This window comes from Dendrobates tinctorius, unplaced genomic scaffold (assembly GCF_039654945.1).
Source record: "Dendrobates tinctorius isolate UK_male_01 unplaced genomic scaffold, ASM3965494v1 ptg000019l, whole genome shotgun sequence".
Taxonomy (NCBI): Eukaryota; Metazoa; Chordata; class Amphibia; order Anura; family Dendrobatidae; genus Dendrobates; species Dendrobates tinctorius.
Window position 1 is genome coordinate 33,932,854 of NW_027361687.1, and position 17,953 is coordinate 33,950,806.

The window sequence follows — 17,953 nt, forward strand, 5'->3', positions numbered from 1 at the left end:
ACCCTAAGAATAAGACTATAACTACTATAATACTGCTCCTATGTACAAGAATATAGCTACTATAATACTGCTCTCCATGTAGAAGAATACAACTACTATAATACTGCCCCCTATGTACAAGAATATAACTACTATAATACTACCCCTATGTACAAGAATGTAACTACTATAATACCGCTCCTATGTACAAGAATATAACTACTATAATACTGCCCCTATGTACAAGAATATAACTACTATAATACTGCTCCTATGTACAAGAATATAACTGCTATAATACTGCTCCTATGTACAAGAATATAACTACTATAATACCGCTCCATTTGTACAAGAATATAACTACTATAATACTGCCCCTATGTACAAGAATATAACTACTATAATACTGCTCCTATGTACAAGAATATAACTACTATAATACTGCCCCTATGTACAGGAATATAACTGCTATAATACTGCTCCTATGTACAAGAATATAACTGCTATAATATTGCCCCTTATGTACAAGAATGTAACTACTATAATATTGCCCCTTATGTACAAGATTACTACTATAATACTGCCCCCTATGTACAAGATTACTACTATAATACTGCCCCCTATGTACAAGAATATAACTACTATAATACTGCTCCCTATGTACAAGAATATAACTACTATAATACTGCCCCTATGTACAGGAATATAACTGCTATAATACTGCTCCTATGTACAAGAATATAACTGCTATAATATTGCCCCAGGTACAAGAATATAAATAGTATAATACTGTCCCCATGTACAAGAATATAACTACTATAATGCTGCCCCTATGTACAAGAATATAGCTTCTATAATACTGCCCCCTATGTACAATAATATAGCTTCTATAATACTGCCCCCTATGTACAAGAATATAACTACTATAATACTGCCCCTATGTTCAAGAATATAACTACTATAATACTGCCCTCTATGCAGGGTCGAACTGGGGTGTCTGGGGCCCACCAGGGGAATGGACTCTATATGCAAATATCTGTCAGTCGTTTATCCTGATTATAGTGGAGCATCGGCTGTAAAACACAGGCGGCTCCTGCACATCTACTGTGCGCCCCCATAACTGGGATGTATAATTACGGTAGTTTACATTAATGGGGAGCTTTGGTTAAAACAAGTTATCACCGATCCATGGGCTCCACAGGATAGGTGATTGCTTAGGTCCGACCATTAGAAACTGCACAGATCGGAAGAATGAGGAAGTTTTATTGTTGATAGGACACTTATCCCCATTTTAAAATGAAGTGGCAGGTGGGATATCTGACCACAGCTCCATTCATTCTCTTTGGGGCTTCTAGAAAAAAACAAGTGCAGCCACTGAGGGAATTAATGGATTAATGGTCAATTTGTACAGTACATGCCACTCCAGTCTAATGGGGATAAAAAGTTCCACAGTTTGCTGAATAGGTCCCAGCAGTCAGACACCAACAATCAATACGTTATCACTTATCTTGTGGATAGGTGATTAAACTGTGTTACCAAGGTTTTGTCCCTCAGACAATTTTGAGTGTTCCTGATAGTTTTCATGCTGATTTCAGAAATGACTTCAGATTTTTCCTATCACGTAAGGTTTTTGAGAAAGGATATGAAACATTATAACAGAATATTATAACAGTATATTCAGAATTTTCCACTGAAATAACAAATTGCTGATCTACACATACAGTTGTGGCCAAAAGTATTGACACCCCTGCATTTCTGTCAGATAATACTCAGTTTCTTCCTCAAAATTATTGCAAGCACAAATTCTTTGTTATTATTATCTTCATTTAATTTGTCTTAAATGAAAAAACACAAAAAGAATTGTCCTAAAGCCAAATTGGATATAATTCCACACCAAACATAAAAAAGAGGGTGCACAAAAGTATTGGCAGTGTTTGAAAAATCATGTGATGCTTCTCTAATTTGTGTAATTAACAGCACCTGTAACTTACCTGTGGCACCTAACAGGTGTTGGCAATAACTAAATCACACTTGCAGCCAGTTGACATGGATTAAAGTTGACTCAACCTCTGTCCTGTGTCCTTGTGTGTACCACATTGAGCATGGAGAAAAGAAAGAAGACCAAAGAACTGTCTGAGGACTTGAGAAACCAAATTGTGAGGAAGCATGAGCAATCTCAAGGCTACAAGTCCATCTCCAAAGACCTGAATGTTCCTGTGTCTACCGTACGCAGTATCATCAAGAAGTTTAAAGCCCATGGCACTGTAGCTAACCTCCCTAGATGTGGACGGTAAAGAAAAATTGACAAGAGATTTCAACGCAAGATTGTGCAGATGTTGGATAAAGAACCTCGACTAACATCCAAACAAGTTCAAGCTGCTCTGCAGTCCGAGGGTACAACAGTGTCAACCCGTACTATCCGTCGGCGTCTGAATGAAAAGGGGCTGTATGGTAGGAGATCCAGGAAGACCCCACTTCTTACCCCGAGACATAAAAAAAGCCAGGCTGGAGTTTGCCAAAACTTACATGAAAAAGCCTAAAACGTTTTGGAAGAATGTTCTCTGGCCAGATGAGACAAAAGTAGAGCTTTTTGGGCAAAGGCATCAACATACAAGAGTTTACAGGAGAAAAAAAAGAGGCATTCAAAGAAAAAAAACACGGTCCCTACAGTCAAACATGGCGGAGGTTCCCTGATGTTTTGGGGTTGCTTTGCTGCCTCTGGCACTGGACTGCTTGACCTCGTGCATGGCATTATGAAGTCTGAAGACTACCAACAAATTTTGCAGCATAATGTAGGGCCCATTGTGAGAAAGCTGGGTCTCCCTCAGAGGTCATGGGTCTTCCAGCAGGACAATGACCCAAAACACACTTCAAAAAGCACTAGAAAATGGTTTGAGAGAAAGCAATGGAGACTTCTAAGGTGGCCAGCAATGAGTCCAGACCTGAATCCCATAGAACACCTGTGGAGAGATCTAAAAATGGCAGTTTGGAGAAGGCACCCTTCTAATATCAGGGACCTGGAGCAGTTTGCCAAAGAAGAATGGTCTAAAATTCCAGCAGAGCATTGTAAGAAACTCATTGATGGTTACCGGAAGCGGTTGGTCGCAGTAATTTTGGCTAAAGGTTGTGCAACCAAGTATTAGGCTGAGGGTGCCAATACTTTTTGTCTGGCCCATTTTTGGAGTTTTATGTGAAATGATCAATGTTTTGCTTTTTGCTTCATTCTCTTTTGTGTTTTTTCATTCAAGACAAATTAAATGAAGATAACAATACCAAAGAATTTGTGATTGCAATCATTTTCAGGAAGAAACTGAGTATTATCTGACAAAATTGCAGGGGTGTCAATACTTTTGGCCACAACTGTATGCAAGCACTTATTATGTGAATTCTGTGCAGGCGCAGTGAATCATTCGGCTGACCGTGTACAGAGCATGCTACATCTCCTGGGCAGGGAAGGAATCAAAAGCCAATACTGACATACTTAGAACATGGCTGAATGGATCACAACCTTCAGTGCCGTTCGCTGTCCCAATGATATGGAGAGAGCAGAGAGATCATGTAACAGATTGCTACTTCTGCCTTACAACTGTAACAGGAAATTCAGCAAAGAACAAGAAATCAATAGAATATCCTAATCTTCCTAAAGCCATAAGACCAGTGCCACATGATGAAAGTCAAAGCTCCCCAAAGTATGGACAATGGAGGACGACGAAGATGAACTAACAATGTCAGTGAAAAATGAAACTGCTGCAGACCCAGACTTTGCGCCTTCTACATCTAATCCACATTTGTTCAGTCAAGCTGATCTGAGTGACCTAGAGATTTGAAATTGTTAAAGAGGCAGGCAGAATTATTGGGATCAAGGCTACAAGAACGGAATCTCTTATTACCAGGAACAAGAGTTTCGGTTTTTCGCAGTCGTCAAGAAGACCTTAATCAGTTTTTCAACCATGTACAGTTGAAGGTTTTGCAACGACGTCTTGGGGTTGTTTGGTGCTCTTGGATGCGAACATGACCTGAAGGAATGTCGCCTGTTCAGTGACTTGTCAGTTTTAAGTCTGAAGGCTGTTTTACTACACAACGGATATATCTATCCTTCTATACCTATTGGACACGCCGTACACATGAAAGTAACATATGAGAATATGGAGTTACTGTTGACCCACATTAATTTATAGAAATTATAACTGGAACATATGTGGTGATCTAAAAGTTGTTGATCTTCTTCTTGGACTGCAGCTTGGATATACCAAGTATTGTTGTTTTATTTGTGAGTGGGACAGTCGTGCACGAGAAATGCACTATTTCAGAAAGGACTGGCCACTCCACAAAAACCTGGTTGCTGGACAGAAGAATGTTAAACATAATCCTCTCGTTGATCCAGCAAAGATATTTCTCCCTCCTTTGCATATTAAACTTGGGCTTATGAAGAATTTTGTCAAAGCAATGAACAAAGAATCGGAAGCCTTTTCTTACTTGCAACATAAATTTCCAAGAAAAAGTGATGCAAAGATTAAAGAGGTATTTTTATTGGCCCACAGATCAGAGATATAATGAATTACAGTAGCTTTGATGGTCTTTTGCAAGGTGCTGAACAAGTGGCATGGAGAGCCTTTAAAGATGTGACCTTCAACTTCCTTGGCAACAGCAGAGCACCGAACTTTGAACAACTCATGGACAACATGCTCACAGCATATCATTTTATGAAATGCAATATGTCACTAAAAATGCATTTTCTGACTTTTTCCAGCCAATCTTGATGCCGTTAGCAATGAACATGATGAAAGATTTCACCAAGACATTGCGCTGATGGAGAAAAGGTACCAGGGAAAGTGGTTACGTCAATGCTGGCTAACTTGCTGGAATCTTATTCAAGAAGCATCTGACACGGATTATAAATTAAAGTAGTCTGCAAAACACTTTTGAACAATTGCTTTTGCTACTGACCGATGCACATGTATGTAGTGTCTCGGACGTCATAATGTAGACTATAAACTGTTGTTGCTTAAAAACCTTACATGATACAGACTTTTGGAGCACAAGTTTGTGTTCAGCATATCAAAATCTAGAAGATGCAATAAAATTATCTCAGGGGACAAGAACTTCCCTGAAATTTGTTGCGCAGTTACTTTTTTCCATAGGAAAATCCCTGTAAGTGTATCATTGCCGCTGTGATCCAAGTATTTAATCTCTAATGGAAAAAAAGAATCTTCTCCTAATTAATGTCACCAAGACCAATACTACCACATACAGGTAAGAAATACCATCACAACATAACCAGACCACATAGTGAACGAATAATACTACATACAAGGGACAAATATAGCCACACTGTTAGCAACACGCTAGGCAAGGTGGAAGTCCCGGAGTGGACCCTCTGGACCGTGGCACCGAGGGGCCCCGGACGAGCAGCCAGGTGGAACCGACCCCTATACAGGGATCGTTAGGAGCAGGTCCAGGGGTTCGAATGCCACGGTAGCCGGAACCAAGAGGGGCGGCTCGGAGTGCACTATGGAGATAGGCACGGGTAGACAAACTGGAGCAGGGCAGCAGGAACGGAGACCGGTAGGCAGGACCGGATAAAGGAACATACACAGGTAGGCAGTACTGGAGTACGACTGTAGGACCAGGCACGGGTAGACAGGACCGGAGCAGGAACAGACAAGGTTAGGCTGGACAGGACTGCAGGAACAGACAAGGTTAGGCTGGACAGGACTGCAGGAACAGACACGGTTAGGCTGGACAGGACTGCAGGAACAGATACGGGCAGACAGGACCGGAGTGGAACAGGCAGGGTTAGGCTGGACAGGACTGCAGGAACAGACGCTGTTAGGCTGGACAGGACTGCACGAACAGGTACGGGCAGGCAGGACCGGAGCAGGAACAGGCAGGGCTGCAAGGAAGCACAAGGCAGTGAGGTAAGCCCCATACACAACAAAGCCACGGGGACCCAGAGTGCTGATGAAACAACAGCGATCAGGCGCCTCCACTAAGGGAGGGCGGCCTGATATAGGTGAGGAACCACCCGGTCCGGCGGTGCTACCGGGTTAGGGCACCGCCGGAGTATAAGACCCAGCAGGGAGAGCCGGCCGCGGCCTAAGGCGCATGCGCAGGAGTCGCAGTGACGTCACTGGCCGCAGACCGGTCTGAGGACGCCGCTGGAGTGAGGGGAGCTGCGGTGCTGGCAGGTGAGTGAGCGCGTGCGGCAGGGTGCGCGGTAGGGGCCGTGGCATGGCGCGCGGCAGTGGGGGCTGTGACAGAGCTCGCGGCGGTGGGGGCCGTGACAGTACTCTCCCCCTTAAGCCGCCCCCTACTGCGATTGGCAAAAAATCTGAGAATGCGGGGAGCGTTAATGTTCTCCCGGGGCTCCCAGGATCTCTCAGGGCCAAAACCCCTCCAATCAATAAGAAAAAAGGTCCTACCTCTAACTTTTCTCATGGCGAGTATGTCTCTTACCTCGAAGGTGTTGTCAGAACCCACCGGCCAAGGAGTGGGACATGGTGAGGGTTGGAATTGATTCAGCACCACATGTTTCAGGAGAGAGACGTGGAATGTGTTCGGAACACGGAGCGAAGCAGGCAACCTCAGCTTGTAGGCGACTTCATTGACGCGTTCCAGAATCTCAAAAGGACCAATGTACCGGGGACCCAGCTTGTAAGAAGGTAATTTTAGCCGGATATACCTGGATGAGAGCCAGACCTTGTCCCCGATGCGAAATGGTGGAGGATCTAACCTCCTCTTGTCTGCGTGTCTCTTCATCTGTTCACTGGCCCTTTTGAGGGCCGTGTTGGTCTCGGACCAGACTTCAGAAAATTCTTGGGACAAGACGTTGGCTGCAGGTACCTCGGAAACCGGGACTACTGGAAGAGGCATGCCAGGTTGCTTGCCAAATACTACGAAAAATGGCGACTTGGTCGTGGCCTCGCCAGCATGATTGTTGTAGGCGAACTCTGTCCATGGAAGCAGGTCCACTCAGTCATTCTGGATGGGCGTTGGAAAAATGATGAAGAAATGCGATCAACGTCTGGTTTGTTCGCGCTACTTGCCCATTGGTCTGCGGATGATAGGCCGAAGAGAAGTCCAGGGATATATCCAGAAGCTTGCAGAGCGCTCTCCAAAACTTGGACGTAAACTGGACTCCACGGTTAGACACAATACGACGGGGTAGGCCGTGAAGCCTAAAAATTTGATGGACGAAGATTTTGGCTAATTCAGGCGCAGAGGGAAGACTGCTCAGAGGAATAAAATGCGCCATCTTGGAAAAGCGGTCTACTACCACTAGAATCACCGTACAGCTGGAGGAGCGGGGCAAATCGGTGATAAAATCCATGGCGATACTTTCCCAAGGAGACGTAGGCGCCGGCAAAGGAAGCAGTAGACCAAGCGGAGGCCGACATGGTATTTTATTCCTAGCGCAGGAGGAACAGGAGGCAACGAAGTCTGCTACATCTTGACGGAGAGTTGGCCACCAATAGTGCCGGGAAATGAGAGCCAGGGTCTTCTGTATTCCGGCATGGCCAGCCAATTTAGAGGAATGCCCCCACTGCAGAACTCTACTTTTGGCACTCACTGGCACGAGAGTCTTGCCCGGCGGTGGAGAAAGCACACTCAACGGAGCCACGGTGATCATCTTTGCAGGGTCGATGATGTGAGATGGTTCCTCCCTAGCCTCGGACGGTTGAAAGGCTCGGGACAGGGCATCGGCTTTGGTGTTTTTGTCTCCAGGGCAAGAATGGAGCTCAAAGTCAAAGCGAGCGAAAAACAGGGACCACCTGGCCTGTCGGGGATTAAGTCTCTGAGCGGTCTGCAGGTAAGCCAGGTTCTTGTGGTCCGAGTAAATAATAAACGGGTGGACGGCTCCCTCCAAAAGATGACGCCACTCCTGCAATGCCAACTTGATGGCCAGGCGCTCACGGTCGCCAATCGAGTAATTGCATTCCGCTGCAGAGAAGGCTTTGGAAAAGAATCCACAGGGACGTAAGCGACCGGAAGGGGTCTTCTGGGACAAAACAGCCCCGGCACCTGTCGAAGATGCGTCCACTTCCAACACGAAGGGTTTGCTACTCTCTGGACGGGACAACACTGGAGCCTTGGAAAAAGCCCGTTTTAGCGAGTGGAAGGCCTCCTCAGCCTCCGGTGGCCAAGAGTTAGAACTGCCCCCCTTACGAGTAAGGACAGAGATAGGCTTGGAGAGTGACGAGAAGTGCGGGATAAACTGTCTGTAATAGTTGGCGAAACCGAGGAATCGCTGGATCGCCTTTATGCCGGCGGGGCCATTTGGGAATGGCAGCCAGTTTTTCGGGATCCATCTGCAGCCCGGCGTCGGAGACGATATAGCCCAGAAACGGTAGGGAGGTCTGCTCGAACAGGCATTTCTCCATCTTGGCATACAAGCGATTCTCCCGGAGACGCTGCAGAACCAGGCGGACAGTCCTCCTATGAGACGGAAGATCTGAGGAGAAGACAAGGATGTCATCCAAGTACACCACGACACTGGAGTACAGAAGGTCCCGGAAGATTTCATTAACGAACTCCTGAAACACAGCCGGAGCGTTGCACAGACCAAAGGGCATAACCAGGTACTCATAGTGACCGTCACGGGTGTTAAAGGAGGTCTTCCATTCATCGCCGGCCAGGATGCGGATAAGATTGTAAGCTCCTCTGAGATCCAATTTGGAGAAGATCCGAGCCCCTCTAAGGCGGTCAAACAGCTCCGGGATGAGAGGAAGAGGGTACCGATTCTTGACAGTGATTTTGTTTAGGCCCCTGTAGTCAATGCATGGGCGCAGCGAACCGTCCTTCTTCTTAACGAAGAAAAAACCGGCTCCCGCCGGAGAGGAAGACTTCCGAATAAAACCTTTGGCGAGATTCTCCTGGACGTACTCAAGACATAGCTGTGGTCTCTGCGGGAGACAGAGGGTAAATCCTACCCCTAGGAGGGGTGGAACCAGGGATTAACTCGATTGGACAATCAAAAGCCCGGTGCGGTGGAAGGATCTGCGCCTCCTTTTTATCAAAGACGTCGGCATAGGACCAATAGGCCGCAGGAAGCCCCGAGAGTTCTAGAGGTGGGCGTGCGGAGACGACAGGATGAATAGAGCTCAGACACCGACCTTGACACGGATCACCCCAGCGCAAACCTTCCCCGGACGACCAGTTGAGGACCGGCTGATGAGTCCAAAGCCACGGAAGACCGAGCAGAATAGCGTGAGACAAATCGGGCAACACGTAGAAGGCCACCCTCTCTTGATGGAGAGCACCAACTTGCAAGACAAACTCCTCAGTGACCATGGAAATGGGTTCCCGTAGCGGTCTGCCGTCAACGGAGGCAATCCACCGAGCATTCTTCAGTGCCACCATCGGAATCCGATATTTGTCCACCACTTCACGCCGGATGAAGTTGCCTGCAGAGCCCGAATCCACGTAGGCCACCTCGGACCCACGCCTCTCCCCTGAAAACAAAAGAACAGATAACGTAAGGGCTTGAGAGGAATCATAATCGCCTAGGGAAGCCTCTCTTACCTGGCCTAGGCGGAAGAGTTTCCCAACCTCTCAGGGCAGCAACGGATGAATTGTGATGCCCCTCCACAATAAAGACATAAACCTTGCGCCCGTCTCTCTCTCTCTGACGTGTCTCAGCCATCCGGACCCGGTCTACCTGCATGGGCACGGGAGGAGAGTGGGCAGAACCTGCTGGTCGTGGAGTAAAGGACCGATCAGAGGACGAGGCCGGCCTGGTGGACCTCCTATCCCTAGCAGTCTCCCGCGCGCGCTCCTGGAAGAGGAGGTCAATGCGAGTAGCCAGGGAGATGAGGTCCTCGAGAGTGGAGGGAGTATCCCGACCCGCCAATTCGTCCTTTATCCTGCCCGACAGTCCAAGCCAAAAGGCTCCCACCAGAGTCGCATTATTCCAACCCAATTCAGATGATAAGGTACGGAACCGGATGGCATACTGACCGACCGTCAGGGTGCCCTGGTGAAGGTTGAAAAGTGAGTCTGTAAGAGAGGCTACCCGTCCCGTCTCATCAAATACCTTACGAAAGGTATCCAAAAAGACCTGGATATTTAACACCATGGGATCATCCCTCTCCCAGAGAGGATTGACCCAAGACAGGGCCTCCCCCTCCAGATGGGAGATGATAAAGGCCACCTTGGCCCTATCTGAGGGATACTGGTGAGGCAGAAGCTCGAAGTGCAGGCTACATTGGTTTAAGAACCCCCTACACTGTTTGGGGGTCACCACTGTATCGGGGAGGTTTGGCCAGGCGAGGAGAGGGAAACGAAGCGGGACCGGGGGAAGCGACTGCGGCCGCAGCGGCGGACTGGAGTGGCACCAAACGATTATCCACGGAAGCCATATAGGTCAGAATATGGGACTGAGCATCACGCTGCTGGCCCAGCTCCTGTTGGAGACTGGGCAGCATTCCCCGGATCTGCGGCCTGAAGAGCAGACAGACGTGACTCCATAGACTTCATTACGGACATGATCCGCCCCTGGTTCTCCCGTAAGAAGAGCAACTCCTTTTGAGCGGGAGCAGAAGTACCGGCGGGATGCATGGCCTGATCGCACTGTTAGCAACACGCTAGGCAAGGTGGAAGTCCCGCAGTGGACCCTCTGGACCGTGGCACCGAGGGGCCCCGGACGAGCAGCCAGGTGGAACCGACCCCTATACAGGGATCGTTAGGAGCAGGTCCAGGGGTTCGAATGCCACAGTAGCCGGAACCAAGAGGGGCGGCTCGGAATGCACTACGGAGATAGGCACGGGTAGACAAACTGAAGTAGGGCAGCAGGAACGGAGACCGGTAGGCAGGACCGGAACTGGAACAGACACAGGTAGGCAGGACTGGAGTACGACTGTAGGACCAGGCACGGGTAGACAGGACCGGAGCAGGAACAGACAAGGTTAGGCTGGACAGGACTGCAGGAACAGACACGGTGAGGCTGGACAGGACTGCAGGAACAGATACGGGCAGACAGGACCGGAGCGCAACAGGCAGGGTTAGGCTGGACAGGACTGCAGGAAGACATGGTTAGGCTGGACAGGACTGCAGGAACAGGTACGGGCAGGCAGGACCGGAGCAGGAACAGGCAGGACTGCAAGGAAGCACAAGGCAGAGTGAGGTAAGCCCCATACACAGCAAAGCCACGGGGACCCAGAGTGCTGATGAAACAACAGCGATCAGGCGCTTCCACTAAGGGAGGGCGGGCTGATATAGGTCAGGAACCACCCCCATTGGTCCGGCGGTGCTACCGGGTTAGGGTACCGCCGGAGTATAAGACCCAGCAGGGAGAGCCGGCCGCAGCCTAAGGCGCATGCGCAGGAGTCGCAATGACGTCACTGGCCGCGGACCGGTCTGAGAAGGACGCCGCCGCCACTGGAGGGGAACTGCGGTGCTGGCAGGTGAGTATGAGCGCGTGCGGCAGGGTGCGCGGTAGGGGCTGTGGCAGGGCGCGCGGCAGTGGGGGCCGTGACGTACACCATGACCAGACCACATATTACCACCACATCGTGACCGAATAATGGGACATATTACCAGCATATAGGGACAAATAATAACACATACAAGGAGAAATACTGCCACACTGTGACCAGACCACAAATTACCACCACATAGTAACCAAATACTACAATACTGATCATGAATAAAAACCACAATACTAACAACACTGCTATTACCACGAGTGACATTATACACAGGAGCTCTGTATATAGTGTCAGTGTACAGGTAAGGCCTCTTTCACACAGCTGTCTGTCACCATCAGTCAAAATCCGCCGTTTTGCAAAAAAAAAAAAAAAGGATCCGCCATTTTTCTTGGTGGATCCGATTTTTTTCTTCCCATTGACTTGGATTATCGGTGGATCTTGACGGATGATCATCCGTTCGATCCGTTTTTTTACGGATCCGCCAAAATTTTGGCGTCCGCAGACATGACAGGACGGACACTGAAACGTTTTTTTTTGCTGGCCGGATCCGCCTTTGTACACTGCACATGCCCGGAAGAATTGCCTCTGCCAGAAATTTAACCCTAAATGCCAGGTCTGGCGGCTGAAAAAAAATTCTCTCTCTTCCTCTCCCCGGATCCGTCAAGGCAACGGTCTAGTAGCACACGTTGCTTTCAAAACAGTTGCAGATCCGTGTCCCGCCATTTTCGCAGATTGCAACTGATGAAAAAAACGTATGTGTGAAACAGGCCTAATACAGTGATCACCAGTGACATTATACACAGGAGCTCTGTATATAATGTCAGTGTACAGGTAATACAGTGATCACCAGTTACATATACAGGAGCTCGGTATATAGTGTCAGTGTACAGGTAATACAGTGATCACCGGTGACATTATACACAGGAGCACTGTATATAGTGTCAGGGTACAGGTAATACAATGATCACCAGTGACATTATACATAGGAGCTCTGTATATAGTGTCAGTGCACAGGTAATACAGGGATCACTGGTGACATTATACACAGGAGCACTGTACACTGTGTGCAGAAATATTAGGCAAATGAGTATTTTGATCACATCATCCTTTTTATACATGTTGTCCTACTCCAAGCTGTATAGGCTTGAAAGCCAACTGCCAATTATGTAAATCAGGTGATTTGCATCTCTGTAATGAGGAGGGGTGTGATCTAATGACATCAAAACCCTATATAAGGTGTGCCTAATTATTAGGCAACTTCCTTTCCTTTGGCAAAATGGGTCTGAAGAAAGATTTGATGGACTCTGAAAAGTCAAAAATTGTGAGATGTCTTGCAGAGGGATGCAGCAGTCTTGAAATTGCCAAACTTTTGAAGCGTGATAACCAAACAATCAAGTGTTTCATGGCAAATACCCAACAGGGTCGCAAGAAGCGTGTTGATTAAAAAAAGGCACAAAATAACTGCCCATGAATTGACGAAAATCAAGCGTCAAGCTGCCATTTTCCGCCAGTTTTGCCATATTTCAGAGCTACAACGTTACTGGAGTATCAAAAAGCTCAAGGTGTGCCATACTCAGGGACATGGCCAAGCTAAGGAAGGCTGAAAAACGACCACCTTTCAACAAGAAACATAAGATAAAACGTCAAGACTGGGCCAAGAAATATCTTAAGATTGATTTTTCTAAGGTTTTATGGACTGATGAAATGAGAGCGACTCTTGATTGGCCAGATGGATGGTTCCGAGGTTGGATCAGTAAAGGGCAGAGAGCTTCACTCCGACTCAGACACCAGCAAGGTGGAGGTGGGGTACTGGTTTGGGCTGGGGCTGGTATCATCAAAGATGAACTTGTGGGACCTTTTCGGGTTGAGGTTGGAGTGAAGCTCAACTCCCAGACCTACTGGCAGTTTCTGGAAGACACCTTCAACCAGTGGTACATGAAGAAGTCTGTATCATTCAAGAAAAACATAATTTTCATGCAGGACAATGCTCCATCACAGTAGATATGGAAGATGGCTAGCACTCGACTAGTGTAATGAATAAACGGTGCTAGTGAAAGGGAGCCTCTGGTCCCGTAAATGTAAAGTCAATATAGAATCACTGCACATGTAAATTATGCTAAAGTGAGCTTTTTATTAATTAACTGACGGTGATGAAGCAACAGCTGACGTTTCAGCCTAACAACGGCCTTTATCACATAGTCGCCCTTTTGAAGTAGAGTTTTGGTAGTCACCGGTTGATAGTTTATCACTGCTAGGCCATATTTCAAAAAAATGCGGATTATCCAATATAGCCAATAGTCCAGGTGCTAGAGGAGCAGAGATCCTGTTGGTATGGCAAAAAACATTGGTGGCGCAGTGGGGGATGCTGAGGCACGGCGGTGCCTGCATCCCTCACTGCGCCACCAATGTTTTTTTGCCATACCAACAGGATCTCTGCTCCTCTAGCACCTGGACTATTGGTTAAATTGGATAATCCGCATTTTTTTGAAATATTGCCTAGCAGTGATAAACTATCAACCGGTGACTACCAAAACTCTACTTCAAAAGGGCAACTATGTGATAAAGGCCGTTGTTAGGCCGAAACGTCAGCTGTCGCTTCATCACCGTCAATTAATTAATAAAAAGCTCACTTTAGCATATTTTACGTGTGCAGTGATTCTATATTGACTTTAATGCTCCATCACATGTATCCAAATACTCCACAGCGTGGCTGGCCAGTAAAGGTCTAAAAGAAGAAAAAATAATGACATGGCCCCCTTGTTCACCTGATCTGAACCCCATAGAGAACTTGTGGTCTCTCATAAAATGTGAGATCTACAGGGAGTGAAAACAGTACACCTCTCGGAACAGTGTCTGGGAGGCTGTGGTGGCTGCTGCACGCAATGTTGATCGTAAACAGATCACGCAACTGACAATCTATGGATGGAAGGCTTGAGTGTCATCGTAAAGAAAGGTGGCTATATTGGTCACTGATTTTTTTTGTTTTTGAATGTCAGAAATGTTTATTTCTACATTTTATGTTCTTATATTGGTGTACCTGGTGAAAATAAACAAGTGAGATGGGTGTATATTTGTTTTTTATTAAGTTGCCTAATAATCATGCACAGTAATAGTTAACTGCACAAACAGATATCCTCCTAAGATAGCCAAATCTAAAAAAAAACAACACTCCAACTTCCAAAAATATTAAGCTTTGATATCTGAGTCTTTTGGGTTGATTGAGAACATAGTTGTTATTCAATTATAAAAAGAATCCTCTCAAATACAACCTGCCTAATAATTCTACACACGGTGTATATAGTGTCAGGGTACAGGTAATACAACTATCACCAGTGACATTATACACAGGCGCTCTGTGTATAGTGTCAGTGTACAGATAATACAGTGATCACCAGTGACATTATACACAGGGCTCTGTATATAATGCCAGTGTACAGGTAATATAGGGATCAAGAGTGACATTATACACAGGAGATCTGTATATAGTGTCAGTGTACAGGTAAAACAGTGATCACCAGTAACATTGTACACAGGAGCTCTGTATATAATGTATAGTGTACAGGTATTACAATGATCACCGGTGGCATTATACACAGGGAGCTCTGTACACAGTATATAGTGTATAATGTGCGTGTACATGTAATACACTGACTCACCAGTGATGTCTGTAACTGAAGTCCATCATCTTCACTTTTCTTCTTCAACAAGCACAGACTGCCATCAGTTCTTCCAGCCAGGACTCGTCTCTGCAAAAAATAACACAATCATCAAAAGCTCATCGCTTCCAGAGCACTTTCCCCACTTTTTCCCTGACTTCTACACTACGTCAGATGAATAAAAAAGCGACGTAGTGCCGGCCTGCACAGTAACAGTAATTTTAAGAAACAGTTTTCCATGGAGGGAACAAAGGGGGGGTTTGTTCCCTCCATGGAAAAGTTTCTTAAAATTATATAGTAATAATACCCCTAATTGGACCCTTCCACAGCAGCGGTGTATACCGCAGACACGCGGATCCTCTGACACAGCGCACATTTATAGCGACGGTGGTCACAAGCAACAGACACGCTGCTTTAACTATTTGCCTTCACACAGCATTCAGGACCGTTCTAGAGATTATTCTGATGAAGGTGCAGTGGCGGACCGAAAATGTTCAATGGTAATTTTTGTCTGGATGCAAAAATAAATGGAACATTCTTTTTCACTGAGTGCCACGTTTATTACTAACATTTGCATGACGGGCTGGATACCCTACTTGAGCACTGGTCAAACCCATTTATGAGTGCCGTGTCTTTTCATATTATTGGATCCTAAAAAAATTATGTTCCCCACTTGTCACCATAAACTGATATAGCATGTTCCTCATTCTGACTCCCAAACAGTAATAAAATCCCTCATCCTTGTTCCCTTTATTTAATAATCTCGCCAAGCCTGGCCCCCTTTATTTTATAATATGCCCCCAGATATCCATCCTGGCCCCTCCAGCTATACATACTGGCCCTCAAATGTCCCTTTTCCTGCCTCCTCATATATCTCTTTGGGACCACCATCTATCCTTCATGGTCTCATTTCCTGGCTCCCCCATATATCCATTCTGGCCCTTCCATATATATGCATCCTGCCTCCCCCCAATATATATGCTTCCTGGTCTCTCGTCCTGTCCCCCCCCCCCATATATGCATCCCAGCCCGCTACATATATGCATCCTGGTCCCTTGTCTTGATCTCCCCCACCCAATCAATCCATCCTGGCTCCCCATATATCCATTCTGGTTACTTGTCCTGGATGCCACATATATGCATCCTGGTTCCTTGTCCTTCCCCCTCCCCATAAATCCATCCTGGCTCCCCCATATATCCATCGTGAACCCCCTTATATCCATCCTGGTCCCTTATACTGCCACACCCATATTTCCATCCTGGCCCCCATGTGTATCCATCCTGGGCCCCCCATATATCCTGGACCCCCCATGTGTATTCATCCTGGCCCCTATGTGTATCCATTCTGGGCCCTCCATATATCCTGCCCCCCCCCCCATGTAAATACATCCTGGACCCCTCATCCATCCATCCTGTCTCCCATGTGTATCCATCCTGGCCCCTTGTCCTGGCTTCATGCACACACAGAGATATACAGAGAGGGGGAAAAAAAATCCTCTTACCTTCCTGCTCTCAGCATCGGGTGGCATCCTCATCCTCCTCCTCCTCTGCAAGTCCAACGCGCTCATAGTAACATGGCTGCCGGCGGTGAATGTGTGCGCCAGTCGCATGCGGCACATGACACTGACATGGTACACCGTGACGACGCACTCACACTTCATTCATTGGGACATGTGCCGCGACAGTTCAAGTAATGAACGCTGCGTGCGCCCTTGCACATACCCTGCCTGCACTTTTAAAGACCCGAGCCCCTAAAAAACGCAGACTTTTATTTTTTCATTCTTTTCCTTCCCACAGCCAAGGGCGCACTAGGGATTTCCCCGACACCTCACCAGGCAAGTCCAATCCTGTCCCTATGTACAAGGATATAACTACTATAATACTGTTGCAATGTACAAGAATATAAATAGTATAATACTGTCCCCGTGCACAAGACTATAACTACTATAATACTGCCTCCTATGTACAAGACTATAACTACTATAATACTGCCCCATGTACACGAATATAACTACTATAATACTGCCTCTATGTACAAGAATATACTATAATACTGCGCCTATGTACAATAATATAACTAGTATAATACTGCCCCCTATGTCCAAGAATATAACTACAATACTGCCCCCTATGTACAAGAATATAACTACTATAATACTGCCTCTTATGTACAAGAATATAACTACTATAACACTATTGCAATGTACAAGAATATAACTACTATAATACTGCTCCTACGTACATGAATATAACTACTTTAATTCTGTACAAAACTTGTACTATAATGTGTACAAGAATATAACTTATAATACTGCCCCTGTGTACAATATAACTACTATAATACTGCCCCTATGTACACGAATATAACTACTATAATACTGCCCCCTATGTACAAGAATATAACAACTATAACACTATTGCAATGTACAAGAATATAACTACTATAATACTATGTACAAGAATATCACTACTACAATACTGCTCCTATGTACATGAATATAACTACTTTAATTCTGTACAAAACTTGTACTATAATGTGTACAAGAATATAACTTATAATACTGCCCCTGTGTACAACAATATAACTACTATAATACTGCGCCCTAGGTACAAGAATACTATAAGGGTGTGTGAACACGTTGCGGATTCTGCTGCGGATCCGCAGCAGTTTCTGCTGCGGTGTACAGTAGCATTTAATTCAATGCAAATTGAAAAACGCTGTGCCCACGGTGCGGAATTTTCCGAGCGGATTTAAATCCACAGCATGTCATTTCTTTGTGCGGATTCTGCAGCGGTTTGGCACCTGCTCCATGACAGGTGTCAAACCGCAGGCTAATCCACAGATGACCTGCAGATTTAGACAAATCCGCGCTGAAAATTCCGCAACAGAAT